This window comes from Lactuca virosa, chromosome 4 (genome assembly GCF_052849685.1).
Source record: "Lactuca virosa cultivar CGN04683 chromosome 4, Lactuca_virosa_CGN04683_v6, whole genome shotgun sequence".
Classification (NCBI taxonomy): Eukaryota; Viridiplantae; Streptophyta; class Magnoliopsida; order Asterales; family Asteraceae; genus Lactuca; species Lactuca virosa.
In genome coordinates, this window is record NC_136429.1 from 198,028,940 (window position 1) to 198,049,735 (window position 20,796).

General features: G+C 34.7%; 1 pseudogene; it reads left to right on the plus strand.

Moving 5' to 3' along the window:
- Window positions 1-18,971: 18,971 nt before the first annotated feature.
- Window positions 18,972-20,371, plus strand: LOC145107902 (mitogen-activated protein kinase kinase 5 pseudogene; annotated as a pseudogene).
- The last annotated feature ends 425 nt before the right edge of the window (window positions 20,372-20,796 follow it).

The window sequence follows — 20,796 nt, forward strand, 5'->3', positions numbered from 1 at the left end:
GGTTTACCAAAGATTGGTTGCTCAGGGACAGTTGGAAGTATAGTGCTAATTTTGGAAGGACCATATTGACATATTCTGAAAAGAGGCATCTCTTATTCAGAAGTGATAGTCAAAATGAGAATATGGAGTTGTCTCCATAGGTGGAAGTTATCTGTGTAAGATTAGAAAACTTAATGCAAGAAGCATGTCCAAAGCAATGTACTTTGAATATGAGACTTAGTTTCCATGGAGTTGATCTCCATTGGAATACCTTATAATGACTGTTGACAAGTCTTTGTGACTTTGTACATATTCATTACAGGAGGGTCAGTGCATATAAGTTTAAAATCTAAACAGATTTCGATAAATGATAGGAATTTGAAATTCTCACATTTTTCGATAAGGATTTGGGAGTGTGAAATTAGAATCATTGAAATTATGTTCAATTGGTTTATTTCACAAAGTAAGGATCGTAGACAAACATAGAGTGCATACTTGGTGTATGGCAAAGCTATTGTTTAAGAAAAACATAGTGTACATGCTTGGAGCATGGGACAACTAGTGTTTTTAATTCAAGTATAAAGTTGATAAAACCGAAACAATGAATAATGAGTAATCAGTATGGTGATAAATAAAAGTGTTTATTTATATTCATAGGGTTTGATACCATATTTGATTCATTTATTCTTGTGTTTCACTTTGCATGTTTTGACTTCCAGAATAACTAAGTCGCTCTTCCTGAATGATTAAGTTATTCAAACCATCCACAGTCGGTCATATGTTGGAAGTAGATATGAATCAAGACTGTCATGGGTTGGTTTGTAGAGGTCCAAGTTGGTGGACAAAGTGGTGCTACAACACTCATGAGTGCTCATAAGTTCTGAGTATTGGATTCAACCCGCGCTCATTTGAATCACTTCATGGATTTTATCACGAGTGATCATGAGACGATAATATCTTATATTCTTCAAACCTAGAGATATGAGTTGTTACTATGAGTTGGTTATACATTGATTGCACGAAAACGCATTTGGTAACTCGATGTTATAAAACGTGCCTTTGTGTATGATTCAACAAGTAGTAGAACAAGCCATATGAGTCGAAGTTTATCCATTTCTCTTACCTTCAGGATAAAAGCGATATCTGTGGGCCCCTCGATGATTTAGCGATGACACATGTGAGTGCTTGGCCAAGCCAGGACTGATTTGATTGGTTCAATCAGTCAGTCATCATAAATCGAAAATCGGGAAACAACAAATGGACATAGAGAATGATTATAATCCATGTCTCAGTCCATATGATATCTAGAATGGAGGAATATATGATCCCTTATCTAATGGACAAGTCATTGACAAGGTCAGAGTTCGACAGCGGCTTTAAGAGCTACGATTGCCAGTTAGGTTTTGAAGTCATACTCAATAATAGTTTTAGACTTATCCAAGTGGGAGACTGTTGGATTAATGTCTAAGTCCATAACTATATTTGGTATGTACTTGACCCGACCCGGCATGGTCCATTTGGGTTGCACTTCACCGGCACAATTTATATGGATAGTCTTTTGAGAATAGTATATTTATGATTTATATTAATATATTATAAGTTCTAATATATTAATATGGAATCATATTATTTAATTAGTATTGATCAAGAATTAATTTAGAATTAATTAAGTGATCAAAAAGAACTAATTAAATATGGATTCTTATATATATGGAATAGGCCAAGTTCATTTAGGTTGAGCTAAGCTTTCATGGATGGTCCATGGAGCTTTTAACCTTCATTGTTACCCATGACCTTTCATTTCCTAGGATCCATGGGTTAAAGCTCCATGGACTATCCATAAAGACTTAGCCCAACCTAAATGAACTTGGCCCACTACACATATATATCTAAGAGTCCATATTTAATTAGTTCCTTTTGATCACTTAATTAATTCTAAATTAATTCTTGATCAATACTAATTAAATAATATGATTCCATATTAATATATTAGAACTTATAATATATTAATATAAGTCATAAATATACTATTCTCAAAAGACTATCCATATAAATTGTGCCGGTGAAGTGCAACCCAAATGGACCATGTCGGGTCGGGTCAAGTACATACCAAATATAGTTATGGACTTAGACATTAATCCAACATATAGGTGCATCATTCTTATTTGAAGCTGAAAGGGTATACATAATCAAATTGTCAAAGGCACCCTGCAGAACCTAAAAGTATTCAAAATGTATAAATGGAGGGAGCTTACTGCCCAAAAGAGATCAAGTCTGAAAGACTACCCATCTTAAGGAAGGAAGGTTAGATTGGTCTTTTCCCACAATTATTTTATCATTTAATTTAATTTTAAAACACATAAATGATAAGTTTTTACCTGGATCATTGCACCTTACATGATGTTAAAGAGAGGTTACTAGCAGGAAAACTCAAAAGGACATAACAAGGTTTGCTCAATTTCATCTTTATGTTTTTACTGTGACAAGCAACTAAACATGGTACCTTAAAGCTATTTTCATATTTCCTTCTCAACTCACACCTTCAGTAAGGTATACATGTCTTTTTATGGTTAGTTTAGATGGAAATATGCCCCTAATTTTATAATTTGTGAGTTTGATGTCTCTTTGTTGGTTTACATTGCATTTTGAAGGTAAGAAGAGTCTTTATATACAGTTGGGACATTGTGAATAATGTGAAAGGTATGTTTTCACAAGCTCTGTTAATACTGGAAAGTTAATTTTTAATTTTTTAACATAAAAATCTTTCTATTAGAATTGGTTTATGCTTAAATCCTTATTGTTCAATATATATTCAAAATATTACTATTTTTATCACATATGAACCGTCTGTCAACATCAATGTTGTAGGAATTGATTTTTTTATTTGGGATCAAATACTCTGAAAATTGCTTTGAATTTGGAAAAGAATGCTGGAAATATATGTAATTAAAATACAAAGAAATTTTTACTATTAGAATTGGTTTTAATTGTCATTTGGTGTATGCTCAAATGGTCTGTAACGGCCCGATTCTCAGGTATTGATTTAATGTGTGAGTTCTTGATTTCAAGGGCTACTCGACGAGCTGATTGCCCTACTCATCGAGTAGCAGCGGGTTGGTCCACGTATTTTAATGACCTACTCGCCGAGTCCAAGAAGGGACTCGACGAGTAGGAGCTGGCAGATGAAACCCTAAATCTCGGGGTTTTGCACCCTATTTAAAGGATCATTGGCCTCCCCCAGCCTCCCCTTTACTGCTTATTGTCCCTCTCAAACCCTAATCGAGTGTGTGTGTTCCATTTGTGTATTTTTGAGCTTGGACGAGGATTTTGTGGAGAAGGGAGCTTGGAGAGCAAGTATTTAGAAGCAAGGAGCTTGTGGGATCTGAAATCTACCTTATTGGACATCTTCTGGAAGGTATAAATCGTTACCCTGACTTCATTTCATTCTAGATTCCCCTCTTTGGACAAATTCTAGGGTTTTCATGGGATGAATGGAAGCTATTCTTGTGTGTAAGCTAAGATCTGAAGTTGTAACTTCAGAACTGAGCTCCCTTGGGCTTCTTAGTTCATAAAGTTTCCAGCTTGTGCAAGAATGAGACTCTCCCAAGGTGTAAAGCTCCATTGGAAGCTTAGATTGGTCATTTAGGGCCTTTAGAGCCTTGCATGTGCGTAAAGTTTGCAACTTTACGTGATAAACATGCCTTAGAAGATTGGATCTGTAATCCGGAACCTTGCCATGGCTTAAAAAGCGTCTGCATGGATGAAGGTCTGCAAGGACTCGGCGAGTTGGATGAACAACTCGGTGAGCCCGTTGAAGATGGCTATGAACTCGACGAGTTGGATGAACAACTCGGCGAGTCCGTTGAAGATTGCCTTAGACTCGGCGAGTCGGCTAGGGTTTCTCCCAATTCTTGGACACGTATGAACTCGGCGAGTTAAAGGGGAACTCGACGAGCCAATCAAGGATTTCACGACTTCTCGAGTTCAGGAAGGACTCGACGAGTCGGTGAACTGCACTCGACGAGTCGAGTCAACATGGACTGTTGACTTTGACTGTGGACTTTGACTTGGACTAAGGGTTGACCAGTTGACTTCTGAGGGTATTTTGGTAATTTGGAGATTTATGAAAAAGGGTTTTATGGTAACTATAGGTGGTGGAGCTCGTGTTGGTGATCCGGGGGTTGAGCTTTCTAGTTTCAGACGACAGTTGCAAGGTGAGTTATCCTCACTATACTAAGGGGTCTAAGGCACCAAGGCTGGCCCATTAGATATATTATCCTAGCAGTGTTAGAGGTTGAGTACAAGTTAGTATTGCATGCTAGTGGTTATGCCAAGTTAGGTAGATCTGTAGGACTACCTGTGATGTTATGTGATTATTGCATGCTCAGTGGTTATGTTATGTGTTTGTTATATGGGATGGGTTGAGGTTGTACTGCTTCGTGCGGTAGCCAACAAACCCTAGGATCATTCCAGTTACGGGCTAAGGGAGACTCGTACTGTGGGCTCGGGAGCATTCCAGTTACGGGCTAAGGGAGACTCGTACTGTGGGCTCGTGGGTATTACAGTCTGTAGGGCTGTGGACCAGTTATATGTTGTTCTGTTTAGTGGTTATGATATGATAATGATGACATGGTTATGTGAACTGTATGTGTATCGGTATTTTGGGGGAACTCACTAAGCTCTCGGGCTTACAGTTTCAGTTTATTGTTTCAGGTACATCAGGGGATCGCGGCAAGGCGAAGGCATGATCGTACAGCTCCTCATAGTATGTTTATGTTTCTGGGAATACTCTGATAAATAATATTTTGGAAACAAAGTTGTAATGTTTTGATGATCTTGACATGTTTTAAAAAGTTTAAATTTGTTTAAAATTTTTGGGTGTTACATGGTCTTTTTCAATATATATGTACATAGTTTTCATTGTTCCAGGGTGTTCTGGTGAGGGTTACAAGTCTATTCGGCTCATTAAGCCTCCTTGCTTGTATGAAAGTACATTATCATTTAATATGTGATTTTATATGTTTGTATGTATGATTTGAATAACTATATTAATAATAAAATTTGAGGCGAGTTTAGTATTTATATTCACTAAAATGTGCTTCATTCTTACTAAGATTTTGACTAATTAACCTTGTAATGTGGGCGTTGATCCTGGAGGGCTGAATAATCAGGTTAATTTATATTGAAAATGAAAGGTACATTTTGTATTTATGAATATTATTTTATTCAAATGGTTGCAAATGTTATTAACTTTGAAACCTAAGTTTCACAGTGTTTGTTTATGCAGGTTGTCGTATTAAAATGTGCTACACATTCATTTCCATAAGTTTTAATAAGTTTTTAGTTATAAAATTTTGCCTTTTTATCAATAATTAATTAATTGAATTGAATATTTTAAATTTGATTGATAAGTTATTTTCTCATAGAAAAGTATTAAGTGTAATTTATAATTAAAATAATTTTCTATCAGTTTTGTAATTGTATTTTATATATTAAAGATTTTGTGTTGATTCATTATATGACCCAACCTACACAAATAAGAACTTATTTTTTCTCTTGGTTGTGTTTTTATGTGTAGTTGACTATTATTAGTGCAGATTTCAATCCAAGCTACACAAGAACATAATTCTTAATTCATTTATTTTATTATTACTAAACATCCTATTTTCATTCCTGTAATCATTAATTTTTTGCATGTTAGACTATTAATGTCTGACACTAGCTACTTCAATGGTGGCCCCAAAGTTTTATTACCTTACGATTAGACTAAAGTAATGTTATCTACACTCCCAAAAAGAGCCAACATGTCGTCTGACTTTTATAGTTTTGTTAAAGTACGTTGTAATTTCAGGCATGTATAAAATAAAAAACTTAAAACCAAAAAATATGTATATTTAAATTTTAAATTAAGAGTGGTCTTGGTAAATTTGTTATTTGGTGTTTTGGGTTTAGGGTATATTCATATATGCATCAAATCACTATATATATATATATATATATATATATATATATATATTAAAGAAATTTTCAATTATCCAGCTGGTTATATTATTGACAATATACGTAATCACTAATTTTTTTTTATTATTTAACACAAAATATGATGTGATTTTGTTTTTAAGTCAAAATTATAATACATTTTCTTTTTGACCCTAAACATCCAATCGACGTGAAAGTAATCGCCAAAAGCAAAATTATATTCCTTCCCATTAAAACGAAACTACACTATCTGTTGAAGCTAAACTTTTGAGTGATGGAGTTAACTTTAAATATGAGAGCACTAACCGATCAATGATTCTCATACTTTCTATTACGTGTCGGTGATGTAGTTGAAGAAACGATGGACAGAAACTATATCCGCATCCTTGATGATATGGTAATTTCATTCATTGAAAAAGAAATGATATTGAATGCTTTGAGTGATGCAATCTTTTCATCCTTCGAAATTAATAGATGTGAAATAGTTGTTGGTATTTATCATCTAGAATTGATTTTATCGCATGACCAATTTTATGTGACATTAACTTGAGGGATATCACGTGCCAATACAAAAGTATTAGCGAATTATGACGAACAATTCAACTGCTCTAAAGTCTATACATCAAATATGGTGCATAAAGAAGTGTTGTACGATTAATAATGTATAATCAATCGTGTATTCATGTACATTTGTAAAGAATTCAAACTTTGTATTTTTAATTCTTATTGATTTCAACTCTATCATTACTCTTATTGATAATTGTTTAAATGTAGTAAACTATTTGCGCAAAAGAACTAATCACTACTAAAAATTAATTTGTGAAAAAACCATTTGCACCTGTCGCTTGGCGCGGGTAAACGGCTAGTGTATATATATATATATATATATATATATATATATATATATATATATATCATTTTACAGGCGTGTTTGGCAGGGAGCTTTTGAAAACGTTTGAGAGCTTATAGCTTTTAGCTTTTGACAAAACGCTCTAGTTTAAACAAAAACTTCGTTTGGCGGTACGATCGTTTAGCTTTAAGTTTAAACAAAACGCTCCAAATCTAAAAGCTACCTCATGTAGCGTTTAACAAAACGCTATTGAGCTTTTGAAATCAATTTCTATAATTACCTTTAAAAATATATTTACGAATTTATTTATTTTTAAACAATTATCATTTTATGTAATTTTATATATTTTAAAAGCTTTCAGCTACTTTTGATAAGCACTCCTATAACAAATAAAAGATATAGTTTTCAGCTACAAGATACCCGCTACCAGCTACACACTATCGGATATTCGCTGCCCGTTTCCAGTTAACAACTATTTTTGCCAAACAAACCCTACATATTGATGTACAATATCAGATTTCAGCATAAACCTAAAAAAGTTCTTGTAACTCATAGTATTCATGCTAGTGCCCACAAAAACAGTAACATTACAATGTAAAAAAAATGCTTACAAGAATTTTTCAAATTTATGCTAGCCAACTGGTGTAGGAACCATTTACAAGAAAAACTCAACAATCTTTGTTGAGCATTCATGCAAATATTCGACTTCTTTTTCCCATTTTCGGACTTCTCAAAAACATTTAAAAAAAAAAAAAGATGACATTTTAATATTAAAAAGTTGGGATTTAAGCAACATACATTTTTTGGATGATGGGTTTATGAAGAAAGATGCGAAAGTCTAAGAATGTAGATCGAAATCGTCAGAAAGAGTTAAAAGTTGAAAGTAAAACATATTTGAAAATCCTGACATGCGACTCTCCATGTTAGTGTTAAGAGTTGGAAAATGTTCGAAAACTACTATTTTGGTCAAATTGGTTATTTGAGGAAAAAATGATTATTTTGTGAGAGTAGTTTTTTTAAAGTCAATTAGGTAATATCTGTATATTCTATACTACTAATAAATAAACATCATTAAGTATCAAACCATATTTTCTAGAGAAAATTGTAAATTTAGCCAAATACATTAATTACTTTGTGAAAAATAGCAAAAAAAAACCCAAATTACAAAATTAGCCCTTAAAATCGCAGATGGATTAAGTCCATCTGGGATTTCGCATTTCCATCTGTGATTTTGTACATTCCATCTGTGATTTCGTAGCTATTTAGTATAAAAAAAAAAAATTTCTTCATTTTTCACTATCTTTTTTAGAGAAACTCTCTCTCTTTCCACATCCCCAGTTACAACGCAAACCAAATATTCATTCATTTTTTATAGATGTTTTAAACAAAATTTTCAAAGAAATAACAACAAAAAATGATAATTTTTTGAAAAAATTTATATATAATAAGGTGTTTCGTAGTCAAACCCTATCAATTTCGTAGTCAAAGTAATTAAAAAAGAAAAAAAAACACACACACACACACAAAATCGCAGGTGAACAGAGAGGAAATCGCAGATGGACATAGTCCATCTGCGATTTTAGGCTGGAAAAGGGGGTATATATACAGCGAAAAAAAAACCACCTGTGAACGTACAAGTGGCTAAAGCACGTCTGTGTTTTAGCCACTTGTACGTTCGCAGATGGCAAGGCAAAATCACAGATGGATTATACCCATCTGCGATTTTAGTGGCTAAAAATGCAATTTTGGTTTTTTTTTGGCTATTTCCCACAAAGTAATTAGCGTATTTGGCTAAATTTGCAATTTTCTCTATTTTCTAGAGTATGATTCTAATAATGTCATGTGACATTCTTAAAAATTCATTAACATTTAAGACCCAACGAAGTGCACCGGGGTGGAGCCAATGGAAGCTTTTCCGCACACCGAAACACCGCACCAGCGATGCGAGAATGGTGGTGCGGGGAGGATGTGAAGGAACCGGTTGCCGCACCCTCTCTTTTCCTATTGGTTGATTTTTTTTTATTATTTTTTTTGGCAACGGTAATATGTTTAAATTTGTCAAATATATATATATATATATATATATATATATATATATATATATATATATAAAAATTTATTTCTTTTCCCCACTATAAATACCAACCCAACCCAACGTTATTTTTAACTCATTTCTTCATATTCTCTAAAAATGACACTAAAACACAAAGTCATCATCTTCGTCATCCGATTTGACGGCTCAAGAGGAGGCATTGCTTGTTGATTCCATCATGGCGAAGACTGTTGCATACTTTCAAAACCAACGAGGCCAAACTTCACGTCCACGACCTAAAACAAGAAAACCGCCGTTGCATAGAAATCACAAAATCAGGCACAATCGTCTTGTAGAAGACTAGTTTGCAGATGACGTCGACGTGTACGCTGAAAAGTTTCGACGGCGGTTCCGGATGAAGAAGAAGCTATTCTTACGTATTGTTGGCGATTTAGAATGCCATTTTCCATATTCAAATGGAAGCTGGATAGAAGACGTAAAAAAGGTTTCTCTCAAATTAAAAAAAATGCACGGCCACAATTCGTCACTTAGCATACGACATTAGTGCAGAAAAATAGGACAAATATTTTAGGATGTTCGAGCGTACCGTACGGGAGTATGTATACAAGTTCTGCAAAGCTATTACTTTGTTGTTTTCTATTTATTGATTTTTTGTTTTTAATCTTGCTTATTTTAATGTATCTTTTTATGTAATTTTTAATGGGTAAATGTCACAGTAGCCCAACCAACTTACATGTTTTGGTTTAGATGGTCCCTTTTATTTTATTTTTGTGCATTCTAAGGGTAAAAATTCATGTTTTTAGTGTTTAAAAGGTCCCTTTAAGAGAAATGAAGGGGTCAACCGGTGAACCCATTTCTAATCACCTCCTAATGAGCAGGTTAATTATGCCAGTCGTTGCCACCTCATCCATTAATCTCTCACTCACTCTCTCTCTCTCTCTCTCCCTCTCTCTCTCTCTCTCTCTCTCCACGCCGACGGAAAGCTCTAATCCCCCATTTCCTTCCCCCGCTAACCTCTACAATTCCCAGTAGCACCTCAAAAACGCAAAAAATGTCAAGCACACTAAGGCAAAAAGAAAGAATATGTTTATTACACCTCTAATTCCATGGAACTATACATGTTGTTTCTGTTCTTACTGCCCCTGCTACATACCCAAAGTCTTTATTTGATTGGATATTATTAGGTTTCAAATGGTCCTAAACTGCACCCAATTTCAGTAGTAATGGTTGTGCCTGTTATTCAAGCCATGGTACTTCAAACAGGCTAACAGGGGAAGAAGATGAGCTACGCACCTCAACTGTTCGATGAAATGCATGACAAAGAAAAAATGCTTTGCTCAATGCTTATATGACATATTCAACTCCACACCGGTCCTTACTAAGTCTTGTGGGAAGATATGTTGTTTTACATTACACATCACACCTCCTATATCAAAATGTCAACAAGAACATGGGTTTGAAATCTGGCAGTACAACAGGATATATCCATTTTAGCAATTGAATATGGCTTTTCAAGTCCCGATCAACAAAGTTGTAGTAACTCCTTGACCACCATGATAAGTCTCTACCCACCACCCGTTGTAGTTGTCGAATAATCAGATCTGAATCCATGTAAATTGACATGTGCAAATTGCTCAGATGAGAAGCAAATAATCTATCAAATCGGAGTGGTGGCAGGGCCTACCGGGATAACGATGCAGCCATGAGATCTAATCAATTGGAGAGAATCAGAACCAACCACCAGGTTTGAATCTTAAATAATCCTCTGTTTATGTTTCACCTTGTTCATGGATTTTAAGAGTATAATACTCATTAAATAAACTTGGTATATATGCAAATGAAGAAATCTAAGAAAGATTGGCGGTGGACGACGCCTCCGATGAACTCATCGGCTGTTGAAATCAAGCAAAGAGAACGTTTCCTGCACCACCATCCAATTTGGGGGCGACCACAATGGCAGCTGTGTTCCTATTACAGACGACGAAGAAGAGAACGTTTCCTTCTTTTTTTTTCCAGATCTAACATTCAATCGGAATATCATAGAAGCATGTCCGACAAGCCGCTCTTTGAAGTGAAGGGTCACGTTCTCTTCCTTTCTTTGTACCGACATACCCAAAAAAGTTAAGAATTTGTTTTAATTAACTTCTAAAAAATATATAGAAAAGCCAATATACGAATGGTAACCGGTAAACCGGAAAGAAATATGGTGGTTCCTCTTTTAAACAGGTAAAATCAAAGTTTAAGCACTTAGACTACTAAAAAAACAAAATGGACCTTTTAAACCAAAACATGTAAGTTGGTTGGGCTACAGTGACATTTACCCATTTTTAATTGATGAAGTGGTTTTTATTTTTAAATAATTTTTATGTTTATTATTCATTTAAAAAAGTTTATAAATCATCAAAATCAATTATTTTTAGTTTAAAAAAAAGAGTGAATGAAACTTTCTGCACACACCCTGACTTTTGGTGAGGGAAAGAAAAGTGAATGAAAGGATAACGTGACAGACAAAAAGTGAAAAAAGCTTCATGTACCCACCCTCCGGTCTAATACTTAAAAAAAATATAAATATCAATATTTATATTGTGAATTTTAAACAGCAAATCAAGATTTAAATTTTGAAGTCATTAATCATTACCTTTTACATATTTTATCTCTTATAAATAAATATAATATTGTCGGTTTTTTGTATCTCAAATGTCGTCTATCTTGAACAAAAAAAGTTTACATATTTTGAGTCACCAAGTCTAAAGTTACAACTTAAGTCGTTGAAGTATTGATTTCTTGTTACATTTGGAATGCATACTTTTTTTTATTTAAATCATATTATCTTACAATCATCTTAACCATCTTCTATTAAAAAATAAAAAATAAAATAAAATTATGAATCATTTAAATAAAATTAAGTCTCATATCTAATATCTTTTGAAGTTATGCATTTATAATAGCTACCATATATTATATGAAAATATCATTTTATCCATTCTTACTTTTCATTATTAAGTGTTAAGGTTTTCCTTATTAAATATTTCTATACATCATTCAACTTACAAAATAAAAACTTTTTAAACATTATACTTTAAATTTGTACTATTTGAATGCATTAGTTTTACGGTCTTGTTTATTAAAGTATAATATCATCATACATTGTCAATCATACTCCAATATAGTTTAGTATTGAATTTTTAAAATTTTCTTATTTTATCAATCTACTTTTATTGTCTATCATATAAACTTGTGGTTTCTATCGATCTCTAACATTGTCCTCCCTAATAAATAAAGAACTTTTTGCCAGATGTCCTCTTCTCCTTCATTTGGACACATGACATTTTCTAGAATTTTTGAATTTTCTATTTTCCACTTGTCATTTTATTTTATTTTTCATTTTATTAAATTAAAATTCCACATTTAATATGTAAGGTAATATATATGTAAGGTGTTTATTAGAGTATTTCTTGTTTATTAAAGTATAATATCATCATACATTGTCAATCATACTCCAATATAGTTTAGTATTGAATTTTTAAAATTTTCTTATTTTATCAATCTACTTTTATTGTCTATCATATAAACTTGTGGTTTCTATCGATCTCTAACCTTGTCCTTCCTAATAAATAAAGAACTTTTTGCCAGATGTCCTCTTCTCCTTCATTTGGACACATGACATTTTCTAGAATTTTTGAATTTTCTATTTTCCACTTGTCATTTTATTTTATTTTTCATTTTATTAAATTAAAATTCCACATTTAATATGTAAGGTAATATATATGTAAGGTATTTATTAGAAATGGTTTATATATGTAATGTATTCAATAAATTAAAACCTCATTAATTTTAATAATTCAACATTTTTCTCAATTTTCTTATAAATTCAAACTTTTCAAATTGTTAAAATTTCATATTTAATTTTTTTTTTTAAATAAACTCATGTAATACATGGGTCTGACACCTAGTTAAGTAATAAAAATCGAGTATAAAGATAATTAGTCATTTTAAAATAAATACATATGGCGGACTAGAAAAAAAGTTAGAAGATTGCTGAAATAAAGCTACAAACTGATAAACTAAATGATAAAAAATAATATTTAGTAAAATTAGTTGAAATATTAAAATAACATAAAAATACATATTTAAGATTGTGTTTTTAATTATTGATAAATAGTTTATTTAAAAGTATTTCAAAAAATTTTCAATAAGTGCGTTCAAACGTTGAACTAAGTAACTTTTAAAAAAACTAGTTTATAAACTATTTTTTTTTTAAAATTGCAAAACATAACAACCAGGACAACTCAAAAAATAAGTTACATTATAAGCTAGTTATGATATACCAAACATAACTAAATTGTTGTATTTCATATTTGATAGACAAACAATTAGGTGATTAATATTGTGAACTAATTTCAATAGGCTTTCGGAGATCGAGATTTTCTTTTTTTTTCATCAAAAACGAAGAAGGCCGAGGATGGCCTACGGTGCGTCTTATCTGAAGGGAACACGCTTTTTCGACCGCGGGGTGGTATGATTGTCGGGCCCTCTCCTCGCTGGCCTATTGGGATAGCAGCCTTCGGGCTTTGCCTGCCCTTTCTAATAAAGAATTTTGGCTCGGCCCAGGAAAGCGCCGACAACAACAAAAAGGAAGGGGTCCATGTAGCTGCTGCGCCCACCCCCTCTTAGTCAATGGGGCAGCAGGTTCGGCATCTACTACAAAAGAGAGAATCCACTTCAGATAACCACGCGCGATCCCAAGTCTTGTTCGCATGCTTCCGGAACTTGTTCGTCAACACTAGGTCAGCAGGTGGCTCTTTCATCAGACATGGCTATGCTCACCATATTGCAGTATAATGGACGATATCTCCTACGCTGTCTTTGTGGATTCCCACCGAATTCCAAGTAGTCTTATCTTTCTGTGCGACTTTCTTTATAGGGATCCTGCCGGCACAGTACTCCGTTTCCAGCAAGTTCGTGAATAGGGATGCAAACGGGTCGGGGATTCCCCGCTACCCGTGGGGAATCGACCCGAACGGATCGGGGATTCTCCGCCTTAGCGGGTAATGGATCGGGGATGGGGATTAGATATCTTACCCGAAGCGGGGATGGGGCGGGGACGGACATAGTATTATCCGCCCCGTTTAAAACCTGATATATATATATATATATATATATATATATATATTAGTTGTAATTAAAGTTTTTCAGAGATACCAATACCTATTTTCCCACGATTACTCTTCGAGTGGATGATCTTCACCGTTTTTATATTTAATATTTTGTTTTTGTAAAAGTAATTAATAAACTTTTTCAAAGACTTCCACCGTTTTCATCTTTTCGAGAGTAGCAATCGACTCTTCGTTCTTCTCTCACGTCTCAGTTCTCACGCTTCACCAAGACATTAATGTCTTTACTCTTCAAGAACAAAACCCAATATTTATTCATCGATTATTTATTTCTCCATAAACCCTAGATATCGACACAGTAGTATCAAGATTCAGGAGTAAATTTCAATGGATGATCTTCCTTTTCCACCACAAAATCCCAACCCGAGGTAAGTTTGTTTCATCGATTGACTTGAACTTTCACCTGCTTATTGTTTTTATGTAGTCGATTACTCAATCTCATGTCTAATTAGTGATAATCGATTCTCTGTACTATGTAATCGATTCTCATGTACGATTCTTTCATGTATTTTAGTCGTGTATGGATTTTTATGCATGTAATATGTATGATTTTGGTTGAAATCTGATTTCTCATATACAATTTTTTTTCATTTATTTTAATCGAGACCTGATTGTCTTGTTGAACTTTAGGGATATACTCAAGATTAATCATTAAAACCTGCAATCGGTAGAAACCCAAATGTTATAACCAAAATGGCTTAATTTCTAAAAAGAAATCTGTATAATCAATAATCATATGAATTCTCAAGGTCTGAACATTTGTATAATCGATAATTATCATATTTTTGTGTAATTCATTCTTAATGTTCGTAGAATCATGTTTGCCTGAATCAATTAATTTGAATAACATGAAATTTGGCTGCATGTTATACAATAGAATATCATCTAATTTTGAATGGTATAATTTCTGCCTAATTCTTTTTGTATAACTGAATATCATCTTATTTTTAACTATATAACTGAATTTCCGTCTTTGTAATTCTTATTCTGTGTAATGATTTATTGTAGTGACACTCAAGATCAACAACCCTCACAATCAAACAAAAGATTGGTTTATGATCATCCTTCATAAACCAATCTTCTGTTTATTCTGTGTAATGATTTTTTGTAATGATTTTGAGAATGAAGGATGATCATTTCAACATTTTATTTGTCATGATTATTTTTTATGTTTTTTTATTTTCTTTAGATTTACAAAAAAACAAATGATTTTCTTACAAAACGGGTATCCATCGGGTTCCCCATATCCGGCGGGGATTCCAACATGCATACAATCGAGGACAAGATAATTAATCCATTAATTAAAACAAATCTAATAAGGCAATTTCATTCAATTGATCATCCAAGGTTACGACCAAACTTCCAAACATAAACAAGAATTACAGATGAATACCAATACCGCAGCAATTGCTAAGTAGAAGAACTGCTAACTCAAATCTCGGTCTGTGGGATTTCGGTCGTACCATGACGACCGTCGGGTAACTGCCACGACAAGGGTATAGGATCTAACACCTCACCGAAAACGATAAAAGGACAATGAGCTCTGATGTGGCCTTCCTGGCCGCAATAGAAACAAACTCGCGCACTCCGCCTACAATCTCTACCAAAATGGCCATCCTCGCCACACCTATGACATACAAAAGATCTGCACCTACCCTCAGCTTCCCCCGAACTCTGGCCAGCGGACTTGAACCGTTTCACTACAGGCTGGAATTGAACCAGAGCCCGATGCTGCTCCATCGTCTGGGTCTCTATCTCAATCTCTCGTCTCCTCACGACATCTTGAAGCTCAACGTGGGTATTGTATCGTCGGGTAGACACAAATTGTCAAATGTCCATATTGAGCATACTCAAATACCAATTCATCTGAGCCTTCTCTGAAGCAGCGAACTCAGGACTGAACAAAGCCCTCTCAGTGAACATCTTGGTGATCTCCGTCACCGACTCGGTCGTCTGCCTCAGATCCATGTACTCCTGGGCCAATCTCTCCCTCTCCACCAACGGGACATATCTCGTATGGAACATCTCTGAGAACTGCTCCCAAGTCACCGTAGCCCTCTGCTTAGGAGTGTAAGAACTAATCACCAATCTCCACCAATCCTTCGCCCCCAACCTGAGAAGGTTCAGGGCGCACTTGAACTTCTGGTCATACGGACAAGAAAATGTGAAGAAACAACCCTCCACATCAGACAACCATCTCATCGCCACAATCGGGTCCTTGAACCCATCAAACTCCGGAGGCTTCGTCTTATCGAAGTCCCGGTACTAGAAATCTCTTTCTCCTCAGACCCCTACGACAACAACTGACACGGAAGCTACAACAACAACAGCCTCAGAAAGTGCATCATAACAATCATCGAATAACTCGATCATGGCAGTCTTGACCAACCCAAACAACTCCGGAGTAACCTCCCTGACCGCCTCAGCCACTTCTGTAGCAATGATCCCACGGATCTCCTCCTCACTCAGACGTGCCCTCTTAGTGCTGCTAGCTCCTAATCCTGAACTTCCAATAGCCATCATACTGAAAAATATACCAAGCGTTTGGGCACTGATCGTGTACACCCAACGTACTAGGGATGCCCTAGTACGCTCAACGTACTCCCCGCACGCCCAATGTACTCCCCGTACGCCCAACGTTCACGGCTAACCCAAAACTCGCCTAACTTCAAACGTTCGTAACTTATTCGTTCCAACTCCATTTTCGACGTTCTTTATATCCACGGAAAGGTGTTGAAGAGCTCTAAAATATTATCTAAATATCTTGGACTAAAAACTTCTCGAACAAAAATCCATATTTCATGCAAGAACCGACCTATGGCATTTCTGTTTCGGCCCAAAACATAATTCAAGGGTTAAATCTCTTAACTAACATTACCTCCTTCCACAAGGACTAAACTTTGCATCTTTAAGGCCCAAAACCTTACACAATCGACTTCCGTCTTACAGCCCAGAAATGACAGGAAACAGGATGTTACACAATGTTGATGGATGTTTTCATAACACTTGGCACCCATCCACTGTATGAAATGATTTTCAACCCATCTACTTTTTTAAATACCTACATTCCTTTTGAACTTTATAAAATATCACTTTCATCACCTCCATTTTGTATGTTTATCCCATGTAGTATATATAATTTGATTTTCCTTAATAATATTCGTTTGTTAACTTAAAACTAATTTTTTAAAATGCTTATTTTTATGTATGTATCAATATAAATTCGAGTGACAACGTTGCGACGTAAATTTAGATTTTTGTTAGTTAATTTTTTTTTTTTAAAATTACATAATTTTTTTATGTATGCGTCGGTATAAATTCTAGTTTGTCTACGTTTCGACGCATTTTTTTTATGTTTGCTTACTTATTTTTATGTACGATTCTTACGTATGAGTTGGGTAAGATATAATATGTTTTAGATTATTTGAACTTCTATTTGTTAACTTAAAAAAAAGATGTCATACTTACTTATTTTTATGTACGTGTAGGTATAAATTTTAATTTATTTACATTTTCGTGTTTATTTTTATGTACGTTTCCTATGTATTAATTTGGTCACATATAAGACGTTTTCATTCGATGGTATATATTGGAGTTAGTTAGTGATATCGACATTGTATATTTATCTACCAACAAATGCAACGGTACCAAAATTTTATCAATACAATCGTAAAAATTCAATTTACAAAATGGATTGACGTCGCCACAACAGAAAAATCCGAGCTCGATTAAATTTCCAACATAAAATATGCATATCAAAATTTAGATGTAAACGAACTGTTCGGCGGAAAGTTCGTTTATTAATAAATGAACGAATACGGACAAAAATTTTCGTTCGTTTAGTTAAATGAACGAAAATGAACAATGGTTTTATTCGTTCAATTATGTGCGTGAACATTAGTTTATGTTATTCGTTCACGTTCTTTTATGTTCGTTCATTTAAGTTTATTTTATGTTCATATATGTTCGATTTTATTTGATTATATTATTATATTATGTATTTGTTTATGTTCATATATGTTCAATTATGTATGTTTATCTCATTTCGTTTAACATGTTCTCGAACATAAACGAACGAACATGCACATTCTAATTTATTAAACGAACAAACATGAACAATAAAATTCGTTCGTTTATCCGTTCGTTTGATAGCTAACTTAAACGAACGAGCATGAACAACCATCGTTCGTGTTTTTTCGGTTCGTTTACAACTGTATCAAAATCTATAATATAAACAAAATCATACGGATACATTTAATGAGAACACAAAACTTATACCAAGCCATCCAAAATATTAAATACAAGGATCAATTTACTCTAAGTTATTTTCATGCAATAGACTCTTATAAAACATGATAAAACAAGAATCCATTATTTACTTCTGATTCTTTGATGCATAATGGGATACGAACCACAAGGGACCTCTATTTATGGGGTATAAAAATATGCATTGAATAGCAAGATGAAACACCCAACTGGATATGAAACACCCAATTTGCTTCTTATCTCTATACCAAGTATCTTGTTAATTCTTTGCTTAGTGTAGTCTCAACCGAGTGATACACGCGTCCAAAAGGATAATTGTTGTTTAAAGGTTATGTTTGAAACAAAAGGAAAACGGAAATAACTCAATAAGGTTCTTGGTGAGGAATAACGATATTAATTTCAATCTGCTGAGATTTTTAAAAACTTAAATTCCATGCCTCGTAATTTTATATTGTAATTCCATTGATTTGTTGAGTTAAATATACTTTTTTCAGAAAATCTTTAAAAGATGGGATTTCTTCATAAATTCCTATGTAATTATTGTTTGAGAATGGCGATTATAGGGCAGTCTCGATGGCGGCGCGTGACCCCCGTCCTTTTAAATCTCGATTCCCTCTTTTGTGATAGCAACCCTCCAAAAGCTATTAAATAAAATCATATAATAATATTTTATAAAACTTTTCTTTCTGCGTAGATTCTTCTTCATCATCTTCTTCTCCTTCTTTTTTCTTCTGCCAAATTTCTAAGAAAAAAAGATCTTCAATAACAATCGTTCAGTCCCCAAAACGCAAAACCCCCCCTTTTCTCTTCTTCAATCTTCTCCTGTTCTTGGAGGGGCGGAAACTTCAATCAATCATGAAGCCCTCCACCCCCGCCGCCGTTAACAGGATTAATAATCGCCCTCGCCGCCGTCCTGACCTAACCCTACCGTTACCCCAACGAGAACCCCAAATAGCTGTCCCACTCCCTCTCCCACCCTCCTCCGCCACCACTAACTCCTCTCAACTACTCCCTCCGGCTCAACAACAACAGCAACAACCCATCAACTTCTCTGAACTTGACCGTATGAATAGAATCGGCAGCGGCAGCGGTGGAACCGTTTACAAAGTTCTCCATCGTCCAACCAACCGCCTCTTTGCTCTCAAAGTAATCTACGGAAACCACGAAGATGAAGTTCGCCGTCAGATCTGTCGAGAAATCGAGATCTTACGAGACGTCGATAACCTCAACGTCGTCAAGTGTCACGATATGTTTGATCACGCCGGCGAGATTCAGGTTCTTCTTGAGTACATGGACCGCGGGTCGCTTGAAGGTACACACATCTCCCACGAACCCTCTTTGGCCGATCTCACCCGTCAGATCCTCTCCGGTCTCTATTACCTCCACCGGCGTAAGATTGTTCATCGTGATATTAAACCCTCCAATCTGTTAATAGATTCGAAGAAACAAGTTAAGATTGCCGATTTCGGGGTATCTAGAATCCTAGCACAAACCATGGATCCTTGCAATTCATCCGTCGGTACCATTGCTTACATGAGTCCCGAGAGAATAAACACGGATCTGAATCACGGAAAATACGATGGATACGCCGGAGATATCTGGAGCTTAGGCGTTAGCATTTTGGAATTCTATTTAGGGCGTTTTCCGTTTCCGGTGGGAAGACAAGGCGATTGGGCTAGCCTCATGTGTGCTATTTGCATGTCACAGCCACCGGAAGCCCCGCCCACGGCATCTCGTGAGTTCCGTGAATTTGTGGCGTGCTGTTTACAGAGGGACCCGGCGAGGAGGTGGACGGCGGCGCAGCTGTTGCGTCACCCTTTTGTTACCGGCTTAGCCGGTAACCATAGCATCGCGAATCAGGTGCATCCAACTCATCAACTACTTCCTCCCCCACCACGTCCACATTTTTCATCATCGTCTTGATCCTCATTCCATAATACTTTTCACGCCTTTGATTTACAACTGTGTAAGATGATGATGATGATGATTAAAAAATTTGATTTTTAGAGCAATGTTTTGTGTTACTATTCGATCGATCAATCAAATCAAATCAATCTTGGGTTTGATAAATTAAGATTCTCTGAAATCCATTGGTTTCTCCAATTTAAAGGAGGATTGATTGGACAAACGAAACTAAAATCATCTACCTTTACAATTATTGTTGGGACTTTTAAGGCATTCGATCTTCTATTAATATTGTTGCAATCATTTTTATATGCATGATTTCCCCAGAAAAGAATGAATTCGTTTTGATTTTTAGTGGCAAATGACTTTTTATTGCGATTTTAATTCCAGAAAAGATAAATGCATTGTAGTGTCAATCATTACAAAAGAAGGTAAAAAGGTACATTGCAAATTAAGTGGGTTATGACTTTTAAATCTGCAAATATTATACAGATTTCGGGTGTGACAGTGAATTCTTGGATTGTTGCGTTGATTATTAATCGTGTTTGAGTTGTACAAAAAGATTGGTCCTTTTTCTATATGTTTGTCGA